Below are 23,669 nucleotides of genomic sequence, written 5' to 3'. Positions count from 1 at the left end.
TTTTCCTGGCGATTACCCTACAGCGTATGCGCAAAATGACGGGAAAATGGTCACTGCCGCCATTTTCCAGACGATTTGTACAGCTCTGATACCGCCGACGTGGGACTCCTGAGAGGTAAAAATTCTAAATATGGGTGCAGGGTGTGCAGTGTGCACACCTTGCACCCATTATAGATACACCCCTGGTGTGTGACCACCCTACCACTCAGTTATACCCCTCAGCTGCAAGTGGAGATGGCTCTGGAGCATGCAAAGTAAATAAGCACACAATATATGTCAGCAAATCTGACGTGTTTAACCCTGCATCAGCCCCTTTATATTTCATATGGCTTTTGTGTATCGTTGATATTGATGTGAACGGTCATAGGAAGGAGAAGCAACAGCATTCCTCCACAATAAAACCATGGTCATCCTATAGGAGTTGTGGTTTCCTGAATAAAGTACAATCAGATCACCATCAGATCCATGCTTCTGTAATGTAGGCAGGGTTACCAATAGAGAAAGTACGGCTGGTAATATATTGTGTACATCTACACTTGTTCCAGTTACAACCTCTGGGAACAATAATTTCTTTCTGTTCATTCCCTTTGCTATGGATGCCGATGATCTGTCTCAGTGGCAATGCCATCACTTTTATTTGTCTTTGTGGTTACATCATATTAGAACAAAACACTAAAAGAAAAAAAAACCTTCAGTTGCTGTTAATTTGCTCAACAACCAACTTCAAATTAGTTCCATTATAACAAAGGATTGTAATGTGAAATGGTGAATTAAAGAGACCTTTGTCTAGGCTGTATTAATTCATTGTTATCAGCCAAGGAGACAGCCTGTCATTTGAAGACTGCTTATCTTTAATTTCCCAAGGGCAGAACATCTACACTACATTATGATTTTTAATCTAGCAGCAACTAGATGGTCACACAGTTTACTCCTCTAAAATACGATCATGCCTGCACAGGCTGTGTAATGAAGGGAGGAGGCAGCAACCTCCCTCTTATACATTTCACTGCTCTTATCCACATGCTAAACGCCCTCTCTGAACTGGTAACGAAGTGCCCCTCCCAATGTCGCTCATTACCACATCACACAGGAAAACTTCTTCCCATCTGCAGATGCCTAGTACATAGAGCGGCATGCGTCACACACACACACTGATGGAGATAAGTGACCCTTATGGCCCTGGTGATGGATATATGAAGTGCTGCTGGGAATATAGAAATATGTCAGTCTCTGCTATCTAGTAGTGACTCACTCTTGGCTGGCTTTTGCACAGCATTACAGTCATATAGACCGGAGGATCAGTAACGCATTAAATCAATATGAACAAAACAACTTTAGCTGCTTTTGCTAATACAGTAGCTGACAGAACCTACACCGATGCAATGGTGTGACGTTTAGTAATATTCAGGCTTTAAACTGACCATGGCACCTTAATAAGCACCCTGTTCTGTTCATGGTTCTATTGGGCCATGCATAAAAGCCTGTTCCTCAAAGTATCGTCCAAATGATCTCCAATGCTCATATAACAAGGCAAATTAGTATCAGCTTTTTTAATAAAGCACCTTTTTAATAAAACTCTAAAACCCCAAACAAACTACTGACTAAAAGTAAGATTGGCAATTACTAAAGCTATGAAGAATTTACTACATTATGGTATAAATGCACAATACCGTCCTAAAGGAGGGCAAGGTACTCGCTTACAGCACATTGAGGACATGGCATTATCACCTGGATTTGTATAAATGCTTTTGGTTCATTGTAATTTTCGTTATGTAGTCATTATGTCGACATTCAGAATGTCAACAGTACATGTCAGTGTTAGGGTTAAGTTTAGGGTTAGGGCTCAAACATTTTAAAAAAACTATGTTGACATGCACAATGTCCGCAAAATGACGGTGTCAACAGAACGTCCATGTCAACATACCATATTGACATTACATACCACACCTGTCATTTCTGGTGTTTTAAAACTCTACATTACAGAGATTAAAAACAAGAGGCTAGTAATACATAGACTTCCTGTATCATCCCTTTAATTCTGGACATGTGAATTACTCAGGTTCTATGGCTGAATAAAACCAGGTGAAACAGAGACTTGAAGTCACCCAGCCACAGAACCTGTGTAATTCATATGTGCCCCAAATGAAAGGGATGATATGGCAAGCCTAGCAACTCTATGTACATTTATTTTACGCCATGGATATACGGCATGAAAGGATATCTACTGAAGCTGACTTACTAAACAGATTAAGACTATTGAGATGGAGTTTATCCTCTTACATACAACATGCATACAATAAAGAAGAGTACCAAGACCTAGTTTAGTGGTAGGCTGATCCTATACCATACAGTCTTGAAAATACTTTAATAAGATTTGTGTTAAAAATCTGTTTCATATTGTTGAACCTGGCATAGTGTCAATTGTACATTACATGGACGAAGCACAAAATTCTTGCTTTATACCAGCAGATGGTGTTATCAGTCTGATGCTGAGTGTCATTCCCCTCTCTGGGTGATTGCTGCTCTCTCTACGTCCCCCCCACCCCAACTCCCCTTTCAACATCACCACCTTTTTCATTCCCTCCCCCATACTTGCAGATGGCTTAATCGTGACTACAGTTCTCCCCACCCCTCCAGCCCCCACAGTACGTCTGGGATAATGCTGCTAACATACAACTAAGCAGTCAAGTGTGACAGCATAGAGCAGGTAGCCTGGCAACTGAGAGCATAATACTGAACAGATGGTGTAATGGACAACACCAACACACACACACACACACACACACACACACACACACACACACACACACACACACAACGGCCCGGAATTCCCTGCCGCGTGAAAAAAAACATAAAGGCTTGTTTAAAACTTGAAATGCATTACATCTTACACTTTTCTCTGGCACTTGCAATCATTTTAATGAACAGTAAAGAAAGCCTTCAGCTTGTGACAGGCATGTAAACAGCATATATTGACTGGACGCCTTTCGAATAGTCTTGTACGACTGTAATGCGTCAACGGTTTTGATGTTGTTAGACCAGTGTCACTGTGGTACAAGAAGTGCAGCTGCTACAATAATATGCTGAGAACATCCTTCATGCTAAAAGGATCAGAAATGATTGTTGCAATGCTAAACCCACACCTAATACTGTTTAGGACAATTTGGATTTATTACCGCTTCACTAAATTAAATGATTTATTTATCAAACTACCATTTTGTTATAACTAGATAAGTGAGGCATAAACACTGCAGACTGCTTCAGCAACAGCTAACTGGCTGCGTTTCAGGGACGTATCTATAATGGGTGGATGGTATGCAGTGCACCCATAGACTATACTTAGTTTTCTGCTTATGCTGCATAAATCACAGGGAAAATGGCACAGACTCCATTTTTCCAGAGATACGCAAATGTGCGGTAAACCCTGAAACAAAGCGCATGCACCTTCATGAGAGGTGAACGCTCAATGAAAGCAGACAAATCATGCTCTTAGTATTCGGATGCCTGAACATTACACTATCAGGGACTGTATTGACATTGTATTCAAATTATGCCTGAACATTACACTATCAGGGACTGTATTGACATTGTATTCAAATACATATACTTTATTATGGAGTTGGTCCCCCTTTTGCAGCTATAACAGCTTCCACTCTTCTTGGAAGGCTTTCCACAAGATTTTGGAGTGTCTCTGTGGGAATTTGTGCCCATTCATTCTGTAGAGCATTTATGAGCTCAGCCACTAATGTTGGATGAGAAGGCCTGGCTCACAATCTCCGTTCCAGTTCATCCCAAAGGTGCTTGATGGGGTTGAGTTCAGGGCTCTGTGCAGACCAGTGACAGTCAAGTTCTTCCATACCAAACTCATCAAACCATGTCTTTATAGTTCTTGCTTTGTGCAGTGGGGCACAGTCAAGTTGGAATAGAAAAGGGCCTTCCCCAAACTGTTGCCACAAAGCTGAAAGCATAGCATTGTCCAAAATGTCTTGGTATGCTGAAGCCTTAAGATTGCCCTTCACTGGAGAGAAGTGGCCTAGGCCCTCATTCAGACCCACTCGCGAGCGGCTGTCCGCTCGCAAGTGGGTCGATGGACTGCACTGCGCATGCGCACGACGGAGGGAGCTCCGTCGTGCGCATGCGCGAGACGCGACGAGCGAAGGACTTTCCTTCGCTCGTAGTGTCTGATCAAAGGGGGCATGCTGTCGATGTTGATTGACAGCACGCCCCCTTTGGTGGGCGTGCCGGGGGCGTGCCTGCCAGACGGAGGCGTTCCCAAGGGAACGCCTACCGTCAGAAGCCGGCCCCACTGACATCACTAGTGATGTCAGTGGGAGTGATTTTGGCTCTGATAGAGCCAAAATCACTCCTGGCCTTGCGGTTGAGAAACTCAACCGCAGGCTTCTGCTCGCAGTGGCGATGGCCGCGATGGTGAAGACCATCGCGGCCATCATCCTGCACGCTCGTATAAGCTGTGGGTGGTGACCCACAGCTATACGAGCGTCCAGGAGGACGCTCCATATTTATGGAGGTGGGCCCTGATTCAGAGCGAGCGCTCTGGTCAGAGCGTCCGGCTCTGAATCAGGGCCCTAGTCCAAACACTGAAAAACAGCCCCATACCTTTATCCCTCCCTCACCAATGCAGTCAGGCTGGTAACGTTCTTCCGGTATCCGCCAAACCCAGACTTGCCCATCTGACTGCCAAACAGAGAAGCATGATTTGTCACTCCACAGAACACAGTCCAGTGTCAGTGTGTTTTACACTACTCCATCCGACGCTTGGCATTGGACTTGGTTATGTGAGGCCTGTAGGCAGGTGCTCGGCCATGGAAACCCATTTCATTAAGCTTCTGTTGTACAGTTTTTGTGCTTGCATTAATGCCAGTGGAAGTTTGGAACTCTTCAGCTATGAAATCAGCAGAGCGTTGGCGACTTTTACGCACCATGTGCCTTAGCAGTCGTTGACCCCGCTCTATGATTTTACGTGATCTTCCGCTTTTAGTTGCTGTTGTTCCTAAACGCTTCCACTTTCTAATAAAATCCCTTTCAGTTGACCTTGGAATTTCTAGCAGGGATGAAATCTCACAAACTGTCTTATTGCAAAGGTGGCATCCTATCACAGTACCACGCTTGAAGTCACTAAGCTCTTCTGAATGACCCATTTTGTATCACAAATGTTTGCAAATGGATACTGCATGGCTAGGTGCTTGATATAATACACCAGTGGCAACGGATCTGACTGAAACACATCAATTAAATAATTAACAGGTGTGGCCAAATACTTTTGTCCATTTAGTGTATATATATATATATATGTTCCAATGTAGCCTGGCACTACAAACAACGTGAGCATGAGCTGGGTGCCTTCCTGGATAAAGATACACTGTCCAAGGTTCCCATAAAGAAGAACAAGACGGCACTCCAATTGATAATATGACAAAAAGTGTATTCAAATCATCAGCGTGACATCAATAGCATGATGCTTTTGATGTCACGCTGATGATTTGAATGCACTTTTGTCACATCATTTGGAGTGCCGCCTTTTTCTTTTTTATGGGTACCTTGGACAGTGTGTGTATATATAATATATATATATATATATATATATAAAAATATAAACACACACAAGGGTGGTTCAATAAGTAAGGTAACAAGACCTCGCACATGTGTAATGTTCTCCATTTCACTCTAATTTCCCGCCAGGCCAGAGGAGGTAGACCACTGCTTCCCCTCACGGCCATTAGACTGCGCCTCATACAACTCATACTGTCCCACCATCAGGTATAAGATGGCGGGGCTGGCGAAAACATGGTCAAACATTGAGGTGTGTAGTGTGACCAGATTTCTGCGTCTAAAGGGCACATCAGCAGCTGAAACTCATCGCCAACGTGTCGCAGTGTACGTTGATAACATCATGTCATAGACAGATTTTTGGGTTTGGTGCACTGCTTTTGAGAACAGCAGGACAGACATTTAAGATTAGTATCGATCTGGCCGTCCAAGCACGTCCACCACAGATGACAATTTGTGCCGCATTATAGGTCTGATTCAGAAAGACAGACGCATTTGAGTTAGTGATATTACTGACAAACGGAACATCTCAGTGGGGACTGTGCACAACACTGTTCATGAGCAACTGGGGTACAAGAAAAAGTGCAGCTTACAGAAGTTCAAAAAACCAATAGGATGTCTCTCATGCACTTGACGTGGTACCATGAGGAGGCAGTGCAGGTCCTGCTGCATATTGTTACAGGTGATGAAACGTAGGTACATCATGTGACACCAGAGATGAAGCAAGCATCCATGACATGGAAACACACAATGTCCCCACCTTCAAAGAAATTCAAAACAAATCCATCAGCAAAGTGGGTCATGGTGACTGTGCTTTGGGACCAGAAGGGGATATACTGTGAATGGTGTCCGCTATTGTGACACATTGAGCCAATTGCGGAGGACCTGGATTGCTGAGAACAGGCATGGCATTGCTGCACGATAACACCAGGCCACACTCAGCCAAGCAGACACGTGAGTTGACCTGGCACCGAGCGATTTCCATCTCTTTGGGCCATTGAAGAAGCACCTGGGTGGAAGGCAATTTGCAACGGACGGTGAAGTTCAGTGACAACTTTATATACAGAGAAGGACATAAGAATAACCACCAAATGCAAAGATCCTCATGGAATCCAAATATAATCCCTATATTGATTTTATTTTTCTTTCATTTAACGAGCTCCAACATATAGCACAGCACTGTGCAACAGACAGACAGAAACAAACACAAAATGAGAAACAGCACATTAACATAGAGAGGTACAAGGACCCTGACTGCCATGGTAATCATTGAATCAACCAAGAGCTGATTGCCACAAACTAATGTCATCCTGAGGGACCAGATGACATTATCCTCCAGTGCAGTAAAAATACACTGTAAACGTTTATAGAGATTGATTGGATATTCCAGCTGTATTTTATGTTTGTTTCTGTGTTTGTGTTTGGGGGGACGAGGAATGAAGGGGAGGGGGGGTAGTTAATCAGATAAAAGTAAGTGTCTGGTAGAATGTTACAGCTCTGGTCTACAGGGGGTAATATCTATTTAAGTATTGCTTTCTTCCCTATAGCACACCATATTCCATCACACAACATATTCCAAGATTATATTGCGCAAATAGAACTCCATGTCTTGCGTCAACTTTATATATGGAGTATTTTGACTTTTAAAAAAAATATCTATTCTTTTCCTTGCTGCCTTGTAGATGGGAGTCTCACTTGTCATACTGGGATCTATGTTCTAAGCCTTGGAGAGAGATAAAGTGAACGGAGATAAAGTATCAACCAATCAGCTACTAATTGTTACTTTACAGACTGTGGGCCTCATTTATCAACGATTGATATTCTTGTTATCACTTGTTTATAAACTTAAATGGTGCTCCAACCAATCAGATCCTAACTTAGGAGCTGATTGTTTGGAGTACCATTTTAAGATTAGTAACAAGTGATAACAGTAATATCACTAGTTGATAAATGAGGGCCCATATTTGAAAAATGACAGGAGCTGATTGGCTGGTACTTAATCTCTCTCAACTTTATCTCTCTCCAAGGCTAAGTACATAGACTCTACTGTTAACAACCCAAGCCGATAAAATTTACTGGATAGCGGTAGCTGGAGAAAACTGTAATTATTGTACATGGCTTCAGCTTATAGAACATGTGTTTTGATCCATATATACTATTTCAGCTTTACCAGGTGATAATATGTAAACCCCAAATGGGGAAGTTGGAGTACAAAAATGTAATAAAATCACATATGTTTCTTTTACAACAAATAAAAATATAAGGTTAGTTGTTTTATACGTATGCCGCTGGTCAGAATACCGACAGCAGCACCCCAACAGTGATAATCCTGACAGTGGTAGCTAAGTATACCTAAACCTAACTCTCCCCCCTTAGTGCTTAACCCTAACCCACCCCCTAGTGCCTACCCCTAAACCTCCCCTAACCCCTGATATGTACCTTTGGGATGCCGGCAGTCGGGTTACTGGCGCCAGTATTTAGACCATCTGCATCCCGCACGCTGGGATGCTGACAACATCCCGTTTTCTACAGTGCTATGAAGAAATAAGAGGTCTATAGAACATCAAGTGGTATTACAGCATCTGACGATGCACCAAGCGGTATTACAGCATCTAACGATTCACCAAGCGGTATTACAGCATCTAACGATGCACCAATCTGTATTACAGCATCTAACGATGCACCAAGCGGTATTACAGCATCTAAAGATGCACCAAGCGGTATTACAGCATCTAAAGATGCACCAATTGGTATTACAGCATCTAACGATGCACCAAGCGGTATTACAGCATCTAAAGATGCACCAATCGGTATTACAGCATCTAAAGATGCACCAAGCTGTATTACAGCATCTAAGGATGCACCAAGCTGTATTACAGCATCTAACGATGCACCAATCTGTATTACAGCATCTAACGATGCACCAAGCGGTATTACAGCATCTAAAGATGCACCAAGCGGTATTACAGCATCTAAAGATGCACCAATTGGTATTACAGCATCTAACGATGCACCAAGCGGTATTACAGCATCTAAAGATGCACCAATCGGTATTACAGCATCTAAAGATGCACCAAGCTGTATTACAGCATCTAAGGATGCACCAAGCGGTATTACAGCATCTAAAGATGCACCAAGCGGTATTACAGCATCTAAAGATGCACCAAGCTGTATTACAGCATCTAAGGATGCACCAATCGGTATTACAGCATCTAAAGATGCACCAATCGGTATTACAGCATCTAAAGATGCACCAATCGGTATTACAGCATCTAACGATGCACCAAGCGGTATTCAGCATCTATAGATACACCAAGCGGTATTACAACATCTAAAGATGAACCAAGCGGTATTACAACATCTAAAGATGAACCAAGCAGGATATTAGAGCATTTACAGATGCACCAAGTAGTATTACAGCATCTTAAGATGCACGAAGTGGGTGCCTCAGTCCTTGCAGTCAGACACACAGCCGTACACAAGGGAAAGGGCTTATATTAGCATTAGCTAAAGCGATGGCGGCAGTGTGCGACTCAGAATCAGCCCCATAAGTACATAAAGTTCATCACTTGGTGTAATGTCTTGTTTATTTAGTAGCGCTTGTGTTTATTTATATGCATAATATAGATAAAATAAACATGTTATCTATTTTCTTCAATATGTGATATCTTTGTTCTTCATTAAATGTGTGTTAGCTACATATATGTTACCGTTGTTTTGTTAAATACCAGCCTTAATAAACGGATGACCACTTGGCAATCTGCTTACAGTTGAGTATTACCAGCTACTTGAATGGTTATGTAAAATTTTACTGACACATTGGGGGGTATTCAATTAGCCGTGGGGTTTCCCCGAGGCTAATTCCCGTGCCGGAGCAATTTAATTAGCGGGAATTAAACCGCACACGAGCCCCTGCAGTCGGACTAAACCTTCCAGCTCATGGAGGTGCGAGGTAAAGTCCACGGAAAAAAACACAAAATTGGGTTCGTTCGCAGGGAAAAAAAAACATTGATTCCGCAGTTTACGCGGAATCAGTGGGTTTCCACGTCTGAATCCCGATTTTCCGGCGCGGGTGGGTGTGGACAGACAGAGACAGAAAGATTGATTAGCTGAATTTAAAGTTCATGGAAAATCTTACTACACAGGCCTGATGATTATTGCATGACTTCTAGTGGCTAAATCCAGCACAGCACCCTGCTAATAATGATCCTTAACACAGTGAGATAGCCACAGCAGCACCCTGCCCAGTATCTGTGGTGAGGAAGGAAGAGGAGGGGAGGAAGAGAGGGATCTATGATAATGTCATTGTGCTGGAGGGGGAGGGGGGATACATAGATCAGAAGAGGAAAGAGGGGGATAAGGAGGAGTCATCAGCCTCTTCCGCGACAGCACAGAGACTTAACAATGACACAGACAGAACAACATGTTTCACAGCCAAGGCAAATAAGAGGCTGTGAAGAAGCAGCTCACTCTAGGTACATCCCTACTAAGTGGATTAGCCTGAACCCGGCTTCAGTGTTTTTGTAAAGCTGCAGGATAATAAACGGAGATGAGGCTGAAACCTCATTAAGTCCCATGAAAATAGTTTTTGTATTTTTCAGTCTAACGTTAGCTTCCAAGTTCTCACAAGTATAACCTCAGCATTGTTTTATATCAGCCAGATTTTTCCTATAGCAAGTCATCCAATGTGGTCTAACTTTATTTAATGCTATGTTGAATTATGATAATACGTTATCCAGAATCTTATTTACATGTGTCCCTGGGCCATTTTTCATATCCCCCTACAAATCTAGCTCTCTACTGTTACAACGCCCAATACATTTAATCTGTATATATTAAGCTGCTTGAAACTGTATATACACATGCACACCAAAGGTTTGCATTGTCCGACGTACAATTTTCTGGTTGCTTCCAGAGTCTTATTCTGGGTACACAATAGGCGACCCGCCAATGTGACGCCTGACGGTCAGATATATTGGACGATTGGTACACACTGCACAATCTGGTGAACGACCGCCCGATATATCATTCACCTGCACCATTCACCTTCCTGGAGTCGGCAGCTGATTTGCTCCGTTGGTCGTGCATGCATGGCCGACAAGACGACCCTGATGTCTGCGCGCGAGCGCGTGCATACACACTAGACGATCCAGACAATATGTCGGTCCAATCTGGTATATCGTCCTAGAAATCGCCTAGTGTGTACCAAACATAAGTGGCTCATTCATCAGCACAGACGGTGTAATGGTTAGCATTACTGCCTCACAGCACTGAGGTCATGGCATGGGTTCGATACCCACTCCGGCCCTAACTGTGTGGAGTTTGTACAGTCAGGTGCTTAAATATTGGGACATTGACAGAATTTTCATATTTTGGCCTCTATTCACCACCACAATGGCTTTGAAATGAAACAAACAAGATGTGCTTTAACTGCAGACTTTCAGATTTAATTTGAGGGTAATTACATCCAAATCAGGGGAACGGTGTAGGAATTACAACGGTTTCTATATGTGCCTCCCACTTTTTAAGGGGCCAAAAGTAATGGGACTATCAACTCAAAAGCTATTTCATGGACAGGTGTGGGCTATTCCCTCGTTATTTCATTATCAATTAAGCAGGTAAAAGGTCTGGAGTTGATTCTAGGTGTGAGATTTGCATTTGCAATCAGTTGCTGTCGACTCTCAATATGAGATCCAAAGAGCTGTCACTATCAGTGAAGCAAGCCATCATTAGGCTGAAAAATCAAAACAAACCCATCAGAGAGATAGCATAAACATTAGGTGTGGCCAAATCAACTGTTTGGAACATTCTTAAAAAGAAAGAACGCAACGGAGAGCTCAGACCCGGAAGACCACGGAAAACAACTGTGGTGGATGACAGAAGAATTATTTCCCTGGTGAAGAAAAACCCCTTCACAACAGTTGGCCAAATCAAGAACACTCTCCAGGAGATAGGTGTATATGTGTCAAAGTCAACAATCAAGAGAAGACTTCACAAGAGTGAATATAGAGGGTTCACCACAAGATGTAAAGCATTGGTGAGCCACAAAAACAGGAAGACCAGATTAGAGTTTGCCAAACAACATCTAAAAAAGCCATTACAGTTCTGGAACAACATCCTATGGACAGATGAGACAAAGATCAACTTGTACCAAAGTGATGGGAAGAAAAGAGAAGGAAAGGAACTGCTCATGATCCAAAACATACCACCTCATCAGTGAAGCATGGTGGTGGTAGTGTCATGGCGTGGGCATGTATGGCTGCCAATGGAACTGGTTCCCTTGTATTTATTGATGATGTGACTGCTGACAAAAGCAGCAGAATGGATTCTGAAGTGTTTCGGGCAATATTATATACTCATATTCAGTCAAATGCTTCAGAACTCATTGGACGGCGCTTCACAGTGCAGATGGACAATGACGCGAAGCATACTGCAAAAGCAACCTGAGTTTTTTAAGGCTAAAAAGTGGAATGTTATGCAATGGCCAAGTCAATCCCCTGACCTGAATCCGATTGAGCATGCATTTCACTTGATGAAGACAAAACTGAAGGGAAAATGCCCCAAGAACAAGCAGGAACTGAAGACATTTGCAGTAGAGGCCTGGCAGAGCATCACCAGGGATGAAACCCAGCGTCTGGTGATGTCTATGCGTTCCAGACTTCAGGCTGTAATTGCCTGCAAAGGATTTGCAACAAAGTATTAAAAAGCAAAAGTTAGATTTAGGATTGTTTAGTTTGTCCCATTACTTTTGGCCCCTTAAAAAGTGGGAGGCGCATATAGAAACCGTTGTAATTCCTACACCGTCAGGGGCAGAACTATGGGAGACAATGGAGGCGCCTGCCGCCGGGCTCCAGTACTGAAGGGGCACCTCCTCCATTGCTCCATGTACCAGGAGTGTACCATCACGGCCACCCAATACATGGCACCTCTTCCCGGCACCTGAGAAGCCACCATAGACTAGTGGAGAGCTCCGTGTCAGATCATCAGCTGCCACCTCGGTCTATCTATAGCCTGTCCCTGCTCATTAGTGTCGCCGCTGCTTTTGTCAGTGTCTCACTCCTCCCTGGCGATTGTATCTGCATGCAAAATGCTACATTACAGTGTCAGTGGCTATGACAACATTCTAACTTGCCTCCGGGCGTCTGGGATGAACTTACGCCACTGTACACTGTTCACCTGATTTGGATGTAATTACCCTCAAATTAAATCTGAAAGTCTGCAGTTAAAGCACATCTTGTTTGTTTCATTTCAAATCCATTGTGGTGGTGAATAGAGGCCAAAATATGAAAATTCTGTCAAACTCCCAATATTTATGCACCTGACTGTATAATCTCCCTGTGCTTGAGTGGGTTTTCCCCCGGGTACTACACAAATATACTGGTAGGTTAATTGGCTCCCAACACAAAGTAACCCTAGAGTGTATGTGTGTGCACATGTGATAGGGAATATAAAGTGTAAGCGCCACTGGGGCAGGGGCTGATGTGAATGGCCAAATATTCTCTATAAAGCGCTGCAGAATATGTGTGTGCTATTTAAATAACTGGTAATAAAATAAATAAATGTATTTTTACAAGCCTTTACTGTAAAAAAAAAATTACATTTGCAGTAAAGGACCCATTCATTATCCTTGTAATGCAGGAAATACCACTGATATCTCCCGGTTACATTTTACCCCTGATAGCTGCAGGAACGTAGAAACTATTCAGCAAGCTTCGAAAAGCTTCTTATTTTTATGGAACTTGTGTGTGTAACTGTATGCCACCCTGAGATCATGGAGTACAGGCCCCTGTAAGTCTTCACAAGCATCCGTTTACACAGCAGCTTGTGCGCGAGAGGGATCTTTTCAGATCCACTGGAAGGGGGGCGGAGCTATGATGGAGCAGGTGGGGTGTGTGTGGGGGGGACAGTGAAGAGGGTCGTAGCAAGGGGCGGGGCTGAGCGGTGTGCGGAAACCGAGGGCCAGGTTTGTTACTATGTACATACATAATTTAATACACGTGCCATTTTCCAATCTAATTATTCAAACTGACCCAGGTTCCAATTCGTTTCGATAATAGGCATTCTACTCACTATAACTGTGCTATATAACCTGTAGTTAAATATAGTAAAGGGAGCTAGGTGCAAATTTCCTATATTCCCGGCCTCAAGTTATTTGAGAGTGAAACCTTTCAGAAAGAGGCAATTAAAAGACAATGGGATAGATTTACTAAATGGCAGGTTTGGTGATGGTGAGAAACCAACGCGCATTGCTGGCAGTTTTGACCTGAAAACAAGCTAGCTACTATTCAGCAATTTGGATGGTGAGTTTCAAACTGCCATCAAATGGCAAAACTGCCGTCGGTTTTATCAAACCACCAGAAAAACCTGCAGCAAAACTGCCATAGCTATCTGGCAAATCAACTTATGAGGAAGCTCAATTATGAGGGCAATCATTATGTATTGATTTTGGAACCAAATAATTAACACGTTTCTTAGGGGGGCAATATTATTTTATTACAGGTTGAATCTCCCATATCCAAAATGCTTGGACCATGTGGACCATGTGCAGGGCCGGATTAAGGTCTGTGGGGACCCCTGGGCAGCAAACATGTGGGGGCCCCTATTACATGTGACAAACTGGGGGTATGCGCAATGGGGACTTTATGCAGAGCCCCCAGTAGTGTCATTGCCCACAGTGGTAGTGCCCCGTATGCAGTGCCCCCTATGCAATACTCCCATTAGTAGTGCCCACTGTAGTAATGACCTCTGTATAAATGCCCCCAGTAGTAATACCCCTGTAGTTGTGCCCCAAATAGTAATGCCCCCCCCAGTAGTAATTGGGCGTGTGCCCAATAGTAATGCCCCCCTGTATAAATCCCCCAGTAGTAATACCCATGTAGTTGTGCCCCCAATAGTAATGCCCCCAGTAGTCATTCCCCCTTTAGTAGAGCCCTCTGTAGAAATGCCCCCAGTAGTAATGCCCCTTTATTAGTGCCCCCAATACTAATGCTCCCTCTCTAGTAGAGCCCCCAATAGTAATGCCCCCTGATTAATACCCCCAGTAGTAATGCCTCCCCCCCGAGTAATGCCCCCAGGAGTAATTCCCCCCCAGTAATGCCCCCAGTAGTAATGCCCCCCATAGTAATGCCTCCCCCCTCCCCGAGTAATGCCCCAGTAGTAATGCTCCTCCCTGAGTAATGCCCCCAGTAGTAATGTCCCCCGCCAGTAATGCCACCAGTAAAAATGCCTCCCACCTCCCCGAGTAATGCCCCAGTAGTAATGCTCCCCCCCGAGTAATGTCCCCTGTAGTAATGCCCCCCGCAGGCCGCTTGCACTAAAAAAATAAAAATAAAGCTCATACTTACCTTAAGTTAAGCCCCATGTCCGCTTGGCTGCTCCTCTGCACTATGGCAGAGACGTCATGACGTCTCTGCCATAGTGCACTGTGTGAGCCGGAGGCTGGAGCTCATGTGAGCTCAAGCCTCCGACTCCGGCTGCCGGTTACAGCGGGCGCCTGGTAAATGGAGCCTCCCTGCTGCGCCGGGGTTAGGTTGGCCAGAGGAGGCGGAACTGGTTCCGTCTCCTCCGGTCCACTTTAACCCCGATGGGTGTGGGGGCCCTTAACGTGTGGGGCCCAGGGACGATCGCCCCTGTCGCCCCCCCCGTTAATCCGGCCCTGACCATCTGTAATTTGGATATCGGATTTTTCCGTATTTTGTAATATTTGCATACCATAATGGAATATCTTGGGAATGGTACCCAAATCTAAACACAGAATGCATTTATGTTTCATATACACCTTATACAGCCATGGCCAAAAGTTTTGAGAATGACAAGTATTGGTTTTCACAAAGTTTGCTGCTTCAGTGCTTTTAGACCTTTTGGTCAGATGGTACTATAGTATTCTGAAGTAAAATTACAAGCATTTCATAAGTGTCAAAGGCTTTATTGACAATTACATTATGTAAAGAGTCAATATTTGCAGTGATGACCCTTCTGTTTCAAGACCTCTGCAATGCGCCCTGGCATGCTGTCAATCAACTTCTGGGCCACATACTGACTGATGGCCGCCCATTCTTGCCTAATCAATGCTTGGAGTTTGTCAGAATTTGTGGGTTATTGTTTGTCCACCCGCCTCTTGAGGGTTGACCACAATTCTCAATGGGATTAAGGTCTGGGTAGTTTCCTGGCCATGGACTCAAAATTTCGATGTTTTGTTCCCCAAGCCACTTAGTTATCACTTTTGCCTTATGGCAAGGTGCTCCATCATGCTGGAATAGGCATTGTTAGTCACCAAGCTGTTCTTGGATGGTTGGGAGAAGTTGCTCTTAGAGGATGTTTTGGTACCATTCTTTATTCATAGCTGTGTTCTTAGGCAAAATTGTGAGTGTTCCCACTCCCTTGGCTGAGAAACAATCCCACACATGAATGATCTCAGGACACTTTACTGTTGGCATGCGCGAACCACCCAATACAATCAGGAAGCGATCACAGTGAGCATGCAGAGTCCTCACACAGTGATTGACAGGAAGTGACCGTTTGAGGGTGGTGACGGGGGGTGGTCAGAGATACGCAGGCGTGCCCGGGCGTTTAGACGCCATTACAGGGTGTGCATAATTAACCCCCTGCGATAGCATATGCTGTCAGTAGTCTAGATGGCGACAGGAAGTTTAGCAGTTTGTGCAGTAGGGTCAGGTCAACCACAACTGTGCGAGTGGTTCCGATGTTACTCGATGGTACTGACAACTTGCGGACACCGCCATGAAATACTTTGTGGTCCTTGCTTCAGCATTAGTGCACCTTTTCAAACAGCAAAAATCTTGATTCTACACGTAGGTTGTCATAATAAAAGCTGCACTTGAATATTATAATGCATTTATTTACCTGTTTGAATGAAACATTTAAAATGTGTAAGAATAATATTGCAGCCCAACAAGTCACACCATTTTGAAAAATAGCCAACCTACTACATTGAATGAGGGAACCCCTGTGTTTATTGATGCCAGGATGTGGGAGATCTGTGATCTGCGGTGATCACCAGAAAACAAAAAGTTTAAGGGCACATTGTTTGAAAAAAGGGTCTCCCCTCTTTCATATGAGCATGCCCCCAAATGTGTAGATGCCAGGATGGTGGAAATCATGCATGGTAAGTGCATACTTCCCTACTTTTGAAAAACCATTTCAGGGAGATTGTGAAAGCAGCACCTATGAGCGCAGCGTTACAGTGGGCGTGTACTGCTGCATCTGAGAGGCGTGTCATAATACTGACTTACATACAAATGTAAATGAGCCCCAAAGCAGTCAGTAAGATCTATTGTGAAAACACACTTATACTTTTTACAAAATGCATGTAGCCATAGGGATCATTGTGCCTTATAACCAATACAGGGAAATTATACTAATGATCCCATTTGAATGCATATATCTATGTTTTTTTTATATAATAGCTTCATAATGGGGGTAAGGTGCAATCAGGGAGATTGCTAGACTCTTCAGGGAGTCAGTGAGATTGCTACTATTTCAGGGAGTCTCCCTGACAATAAGGGTGAGTTGACAGGTATGGTTAAGTGCCCTCCGCTACTTGCCCGATATACTAGTACTTCTGCAACTCAGGACAATATCATCTGGTGATCATAGGGGATCATCATTTGAAAGAAGGGGCTCTCCTCAATCACAACTGCATCTCTGTTAGTACACGCCGTCAGATGCATACGATGTGCGACTTTATAGCAACTTAGATGTATGCGCAATTGAAAAAACATTGACCATTTGTGTATTGCTTGGGTCTCGGAATAAGACCCTATATATGAATGTACTAATAAACATGCATAAAATTATTTTATCAGTACCCAAAACCTATTACGTTACCCTGAGAAAATGATCAATCTGCCACCATGACCTATTTTCCCAGTGCATACCCCCTTAACTGTCCTACTTTGAGCAAAGCAGGACAGTCCTGTTTTATGGGCACTGTCCTGCAATCAAACCCGCGTGCCGCAGTGTCCCGCGGGTGGAAAGGATGGGGGGGAGCACTTTCTCATTGCTGCTTTGTAGCGGGTGAATAGATGCCATGTACTGTACAGCATCTACACAGTGAAGAGAAGAGCCTGGGAGCCGCCCGGCATCTCCAGGAGTGCTGTACACAAGGGACCGTCAGTGATAAGAGCATCCCGCACATCCGGCCGCAAGTCCGCCCAGCCAACATCGCCAGTGACCAGCTCCATCCCGGTCACACTTTCCACATCCCCCCTCCTCCCTGGCTTTTTTTGAATCAGTGTCCCGGGCAGAACACCCCCCAGGGGTGGTCCCACCACACACACTGCAACCCAGCCTCCCAGCAGCTCACCCATCCACACCTCTGGCTCCGCACCACCAGCGGCACGACCAAGAGCCAATTTCAGCTGCATACTCCGGTCGCTGACCTTCGCAAACCAATCAGAACAGCCGTGCACTTGCAGCACACCAGCAACACGCTGATCCAGCTCACCAACAAACCTGCAGCTTCCAACCTATCTGCAACGGCCGCAACGTCGACCTACATCACCATAACAAAAAACCTACCGGTAGGTAAGTACTGCCAAGACTCACACCAACACGCGGGACGCCGCACAGGTGTTCCAACCCACTCTGCAAATCCCCCCACCCCCCGAGACTTCCTAGACTGTCGACCATAGGTCCAGCAGGGGTGACGTGCAAGGTCACTGAACCGCACGGGAAGGAGCCCCCTAAAAAGGTCCACCTACCTCCCCAGTCTCATCACCACTCATCACTGAACCCCACCCACCTGCCCGGGATCTTAACAGAGCAGCATTGTGACTACTCAATAAAAGATTTTGCCCAAAATTACTGTGTCTCGCTGGCCTCATTTTGATCCTATTCCATTCCCCTTTTCACATTACTCCAAACTACACTCCATACCCAATCACACCCTCCTCACTCCCAAAACATCACCACCACCAGAAGAAACATTCTAATTAACACCACTAACAAACACACACAAGTCATCACCATCACCATTACTAGCAGGAAGAGCGCACCTTACCCCCCCTACCCCCATACGTTTTCAGTGCGGGAAAGGTACTCCCACACAAAGGTGCAGCATCCCGAAACCACAACACACCACCCCCTGGTCAACGAGAGCGCAGTTCTACCGCCCATCTTCATATGTCCTGTGGCTCCTTTCATGGGCGCACGGAGACTGTCACTCCTTCCAGACTCCATATGTTGGGATGTATGTCAGTGTAATAAAAAAATAGAAGAATTTCAGGATCATCCTGTTAAAATGATAAAAGTATGCTACACTGATGAATCCACATCTTAGGATATACTTTGCAATACTGCATTTTACTCTCATCACATGAGCATATTTATTGCATGCATTGATAGCTATCTACGAAAACATGGAAATCATTTCTACCAGAATTAAGAACAGCTCCCTCTTTCCGACCCTTATAGTGCTACCCTAATAATATTAATTTATGCACCTCTATATGTATCCACAACCAATAATCTATACCAACAGTCTGACCAAATACTTAATCACCAAGTATCCCCGGCTGCAATTGTGTGAGTGCTTAACACAAAAATCATTCCCAATTAGAAAAAAGATCCACTGCCGATGTTTATGCTTCCAAATCCCGACACGTAACATAGAGTACTTAGCTTGCACCATATAAGTGTTCTCACCCAGGCAATTATCTACCTAACTGTAATGAAGCTCTGTTGTATTATTCAAAAGCACTCTGGCTGAGCTGGGGTTAATGCAGACACTGCACACAAGTTGCTGCTACTAAAACTGGGACTAAAGCCAATAGCTTCCATTTTTTGACAAAACATCACCTGCTGCCAAAAGGAGGCCCCTTGCCGCAGCCAACCTACATGAAATCAACAGCAGAAAACAGGAGGTTCCTGAGCATGGTGTGAAGTGACATCATCCTCCACACCTTCCTGAGGCCTATTCAGTGTGCTATACCTGACCATATGGTATACTATGGGGAGCTACTTCCTCCAAGAAAACAACCATTGTGTCACCATATGCACAAGCTTAGACTGGCTACCTCAGCTTACAGCATTCTCCAAAATGTAGAGAACGTCCACAGGGATCAAGTTGGCAATTTGACTTTTTCCTCAGAATTGTTTCCATACCAGTCCCATGCTTCATTTATTAATCTTACAATACAAACGTGCAAGTTCAGTGACACTTTCATTTTAAACATATAAATATATACACCTAAGTAGGGTTGAGTCTCCCATATCCAAAATGCTTGGGACCAGGGGTATTTTGGATATCGGATTATTCCGTATTTTGGAATATTTGTATACCATAATGAGATATCTTGGGATGGGACCCAAATCTAATCACAGAATGCATTTATGCTTTATATAACCTTATACACACAGCCCGCAGGTAATTTTATACAATATTTTCAATAACTGTGTTGCTTAACAAAGTTTGTGTACATACATGAAATCAATTTGTTTCATATACACCTTATATACACAGAGCCTGAAGGTTATTTTATACTATATTTTTAATAATTTGGTGCCTTAAACAAAGTTTGTGTACATTGAACCATCAGAAAGCAAAGATTTCACTAGCTCAGTCATGCTAAAAATATTCAGTATTTTCGGAATATTCCATATTTCTGAATATTTGGATATGGGAGGCCCACTGGGGCATGAAGGGCCCACCAGGGAATGCAGTGGTAGGGGCCCATGCTGGGTGTGGCCCAGTCACCCAAAATGCTTGGCTAATCAATAAGTCTGGTGTAGATTCTATAGAAGGGAACCAATCACCCATATTGATCAGTGGTACTGCTCCACCAGATAACTGACCAGAGTAAATGTATAATTTGAGGTCTGGAACCTGACACCTTGAAGAGGGGGTGGGCCCTTAGGCAGTGGGGCCCACCAGTGATTTCCCCTGTACCCCTGTGGGCCAGTCCAACCCTGGTTATACATGTATATTACAGTCAGTTCAAGTGATTATTTACTTTATCCACTCATCCAAATTGTGTTACCTTGGACCTGACTGGACATAAATATAAGTATATACACAACACAACACGTAGAAAATATCCAGGGAGAAATCTGTCATCCCTGAAAAGCATGATTCATTTTTGCATGTGCAGGGAAATGTCTGATTCCCACCGACACTGCTGTCAATGTGTGACCTGACCTACAGTAAGTGTGTGTGTCTCAATAAAACGCGCCCAGTTCTGCATTTCGACAATGATTTTGTAAAAGAATCGGCAAATTTAGATTTCCAACATGTTGGACCTTGCCGATTCTATTTACAAAATCATCAGCAAAACGCAGAATTGGTCCGATCGATTGCTGATGTATTGGCTGGCCCCATTACTTGACAGCATGGTTGAAACACGCTAATCTGTGAGTGACTATGAACCAGGTAAACCAACACCAACATCTATTGACTATATCACTCTCTAATGGCACTAAGAATCCAGATGGTTGGCAATTGGGCGGCTTTCTGCTCACCGTGCTTTATTCTGCCAGGCTGTAAGTGGATGTACAGTACTGTGCAAAAGTTTTAGGCAGGTGTGGAAAATGCTGCAAAGTAAGAATGCTTTCAAAAATAGAAGTGTTAATAGTTTATTTTTATCAATTAACAAAATGCAAAGTGAATAAACAGAAGAGAAATCTAAATCAAATCAATATTTGGTGTGACCACCCTTTTCCTTCAAAACAGCATCAAATCTAGGTACACTTGCACACAGTTCTTGAAGGAACTCTGCAGGTTGTTCCAAACATCTTGGAGAACTAACCACAGATATTCTATGGATGTAGGCTTGCTCAAATCCTTCTGTCTCTTCATGTAATCCCAGACAGACTCGATGATGTTGAGATCAGGGCTCTGTGGGGGCCATATCATCACTTCCAGAACTCCTTGTTCTTCTTTACGCTGAAGATAGTTCTTAATGACTTTGGCTGTATGTTTGGGGTCGTCGACCTGCTGCAGAATAAATTTGGAGCTGATCAGATGGTATTGCATGATGGATAAGTACCTGCCTGTATTTCTCAGCATTAAGGACACCAAAATTTGACTCATCAGTCCAGAGCACCTGCTGCCATTTTTCTGCACCCCAGTTCCTTTGTTTTTGTGCATAGCTGAGACGCTTGGCCTTGTTTCCACGTAGAAGGTATGGCTTTTGGCTGCAATTCTTCCATGAAGACCACTTCTGGCCAGACATCTCCGAACAGTAGATGGGTGTACCTGGGTCCCACTGGTTTCTGCCAGTTCTGAGCTGTTTCTGCCAGTTCTGAGCTGAAGGGCTGGAGAGCGGTACAATAATGAGTGTTTAGTTCTCCAAGATGTTTGGAACAACCTCCCTGCTGAGTTCCTTCAAAAACTGTGTGCAAGCGTACCTAGAAGAATTGATGCTGTTTTGCAGGCAAAGGGTGGTCACACCAAATATTGATTTGATTTAGATTTCTCCTCTGTTCATGCACTTTTCATTTGGTTAATTGATAAAAACAAAGCTCTGTTGTATTATTCAAAAGCACTATGGTGCACTTCTATTTTTGAAAGCATTCTTACTTTGCAGCAATTTTTCCACACCTGCCTAAAACTTTTGTACAGTAAGCAACTGTATGTATAAAAGGTTTCAGGTATTCCACTTTCCCATGTAGATAATTTGCGAGGGGTCCATCCACACCCGGAAACCTCACAAATACCTTTATATGTCTATTAGGGCTTTGAATAATCAATGCTGTGCTGCTTGAGATCAGGAACCTGCAGAACTGTATATGCAGCAACACTGAAAATACTGGTCATGTGATTTGTGGTGAAATCAATACCTGACTGGGTGTACAATTACTAGCAAACAATATATAGCTTGTGGTGAGAGGTCCACAAAAGGGATCCCCACTTACCTATTACACAATGTAATAACAGAGACACTACGGAAGAGGGACATCAGTGAAAGTGGAAATGTCCTTTACGGAAATTTAACATTGTTGGTTACTGTTTGATGTAGTTACTTCCAGTTTTCCCTATTCTACACATCATCGGTCTATTGCTATAAGGGCTGGTGGACTCCTGCCCATGAGACATCATAGTGGCTTCATAAATGCTCTTCCAGACGATTGCCCTTCTATGGAACATAATATTTTGTGCACAAGGCACTATGCGCTACAGCACAGAATGACACTACAGGACCTGGTGATAACTCTGTAAGAAACACAGGTGAGTAGCGACACAAAAGTATCACTGACATATGAATATCTTACCCCCAAAACAAAGTGATTTCAATGTGATTAATATTCAGAAACCAATATATGTATGCAAACATAACCTCAGAACACCCAGAAATACAAAGCTCAGGGTCAGATCCCACATTTGGATAACAATAACAAGAAAATAATTGGAAATAAAAAAAATCATTTATTTTGGGAAATATAATATAATAGGCAGGGCTTTATGATATTAAGCTATACAAAGATACTCCAGCATAATGGTAAATATGCTTCTTGACAAGCCAATTACATTTACCTTGTATGTTTTGCAAGTAAACAGGTGGTAAATGAAATGTTGCAGTTTATTTGCATTTACAGTAAGAGATCTTGGGAGTATAACTATAAGAAAAAAATATCAGATCAAATTTCAGCTGTCAGTATTATTTTTGTACAAGAGGACAGATATTTAGTTCTATTGAGATGTTACTGTTACATTACCACTATTATCAACTATCAATTCATTTACAAAGTACTAACATTACGAAAGAATAGAACAAATGCAAGTAAATGTGCACAAAGTTATTATTATTATTATTCCGGGATACGACACATTTCTGCCCTCTGGATAACCATATGCACTGCAACGAGTACAGCTGTGCCGTGTCCTGGGGTAAAAAATAAACAACTGGCTGCTAAAATATATATATATTATGTGATGTCATCCAAATCCATCCAGTGAAGACCAAGAACAGGCTTCCCGAGGTCCAACCGAGACCCTATCCCTCCTAAAACCTGGACAGGATCCAACTGGACCACCTTGTTTTGGTTTCATCCCAATCAATGCAGGAGTGTCCAAATGAATAACCGGACAGACAGACAAGCAAACAATTAAACAAACAGGCCAATGAAATATTATATATATATAT

The 23,669-nt window shown here is 43.4% G+C and overlaps 1 protein-coding gene across 1 annotated transcript in view; it reads right to left on the bottom strand.

Annotated features, from left to right (window-relative positions):
• Positions 1-23,669, bottom strand: part of MAML3 (mastermind like transcriptional coactivator 3) — a 402,002-nt gene that overhangs the window by 16,789 nt on the left and 361,544 nt on the right. The gene's annotated exons all lie outside the window — the stretch shown is intronic.

The sequence above is a fragment of the Taudactylus pleione genome, unplaced genomic scaffold (assembly GCF_031769625.1).
Source record: "Taudactylus pleione unplaced genomic scaffold, aTauple2 ptg000548l, whole genome shotgun sequence".
Taxonomy (NCBI): domain Eukaryota; kingdom Metazoa; phylum Chordata; class Amphibia; order Anura; family Myobatrachidae; genus Taudactylus; species Taudactylus pleione.
This window is presented reverse-complemented; position numbering and strand designations above follow the sequence as displayed.